Here is a 2,096-nt window from a genome sequence, read left to right as displayed (position 1 = left end):
AATCCTCAAATTTCTTGAGGAGGAGATCAATCTTCATAGTGAGCATGTCAGTCTCCTTGACGAAGTGCATACCTCGCTGGCGCAGTTGGAGGCGATCATCGCTCCAACCTTGGTTTGGAAACCATCTTCTCGATCAATGATGTAGCTCTTTCAATGGTTAGCGAGAAGAAAGCTCCATGCGCAGCGGCATCCACATGATCATGGGATGACTGTGTCAACCCATTGTAGAAGTTCTATAGAATGAGCCAATTATCCATTCCATGGTGCGGACATGCTAGAATGTACTCCTGAAACCTCTCCCAAGCCTCCGGAATTGACTCATTTGACGCCTGCTGGAAGTTCGAAATCCGACCATGAAGAGCATTGGTTTTGCCCATCGGGAAGAACTTCGAGAGGAACACCTTGGCACATTTGTCCCAAGTATCCACAGCAGCCTTGTTAGCATAAAACCATTGCTTCTCTCTCCCCAAGAGAGAGAACGGAAACAGACGGAGCCGGATAGCATCTTGTGATACACCCATGATAATAAAAGTACTGCAGAGCTCCAGGAACTGCTGGATATGAGCGCTTGCATCCTCATTGGCCTTGCCACAAAATGGGCTGGGCTGCACCATCGTAATGAGACCCGTCTTGATCTCGAAATTTTCTCCTCCGGTGTTAACCTCGGGCCCGGTAGGGACTTGGTTAGCAGAGGGAGCAGAGTAATCACGGAGTGTCTTCTAGGCCATAGCCCTAGGAGCTGACGATGATGCGATGACTGGATCGACTGCCGAGAGTGATCTCTGAGGTGATACGAGACGAGTTCGCGCCCTCCTCAAAAGTGACTCTGGATCAGAATGAAAGTTTTGCGGAATATCGAAACTGGTCATACACTACCCTGTTTTCATATCAATAAAGACAAGAAAACAAAACCAAGTTAGCCTGTTTAGCAAGTGAATACCAATTTTGATTTTGTTCACAACTTTTATCTATATATTTCACTCTGTGCCTTCCCCGGCAACGGCGCCAAAAATGCTTGTTGGCGCCTACCAATGTCACCAGCGATGACGCCCGCAGACACTAATTTGGGTGGCAGTATTTCATGAACCACGAATGAATCCGCAAGCGCATGGAATACCGCTATAGCATTTTACCCGGGAATATACCGGGGTGTCATTTATATTTCCGCAGGGAAGGCGGTGAGTGAGAGAATATATAGATTAGTGGGTGAACTCTATCTAGATTGGATATTCTCATGCATAAACAGAGGTAAGATAATAACATGGTAGGAGGTAGTGTGACACACACACAAACTACCCTCTCGGATAAATAAATAAAAGAAAGATAAAAGATGCTTTAGGCCGGGAGCAAGGTAAAAGTCAGAGCTCGAGTTAGCTGTGCTAGGCTAGCTATATCTACACTTTCTCATTGGTTAGCTCGTCAGAGATTAAACTACACAACAGGGAGATCGCTATCGAAGCGACGGGAGGAGCCCGTACACCCCGGCGACTTTATGTACCTCCTACCCCCCATACCGAACGTGGAGGATTACTAAAAGGTTCGGACATGGCTGTCACCACCTGCCGGCTACCTCTACAAACCGTGGGTATAGTTGACATCCAGCAACTCTTAGCTAATCTACACACCATGTCTACACTAGTAAGGGATACTCTAGTGTCCCGCGCGGAGCCCCCACCCTCCGGATGGATAGACATGACACTAGAGCAATCATACGAATACTGGAGCAGTTGATAGAGTTCTAAGAACAAAAGACTAACCATCTCCAACACAGGATGATCATACAATGCAAGTATAGAATGATAACGCAACCATATCAAGAAGCATATATCCGATAACTCAGAACATACCTCAAGCAGATATCGGTAACCATAGCTAATTCTATTACAAACAACCGAATATTACAAGAGAGAGCTAGAGATGAACCCATAGCAGACTCTCGAGCATCACTGGCGACTCGATGACTCCTAGACTTCTCCTAAACTCCACTAAGCCAAAAGACTATGCAAGAAGGAACTTGAGAGGTGAGTGAAGTGAGGTGTGTGTGTGTGTGTGTGTGTGTGTGTGTGCGCGCGTGTGTGTGTGTCCTATTCCCTACC

General features: G+C 46.6%; 1 non-coding gene across 1 annotated transcript; it reads left to right on the top strand.

The window, feature by feature from the left end:
- Positions 1–255: 255 nt before the first annotated feature.
- LOC120663140 lies at positions 256–362 on the top strand. Its single transcript, XR_005670362.1, has one exon. It is a non-coding gene; the product is annotated as a small nucleolar RNA R71 (small nucleolar RNA).
- The last annotated feature ends 1,734 nt before the right edge of the window (positions 363–2,096 follow it).

This window comes from Panicum virgatum, chromosome 2N (genome assembly GCF_016808335.1).
Source record: "Panicum virgatum strain AP13 chromosome 2N, P.virgatum_v5, whole genome shotgun sequence".
NCBI lineage: Eukaryota > Viridiplantae > Streptophyta > Magnoliopsida > Poales > Poaceae > Panicum > Panicum virgatum.
The sequence above is the reverse complement of the archived record's forward strand: the minus strand, read 5'-3'. Positions and strand labels throughout refer to the sequence as shown.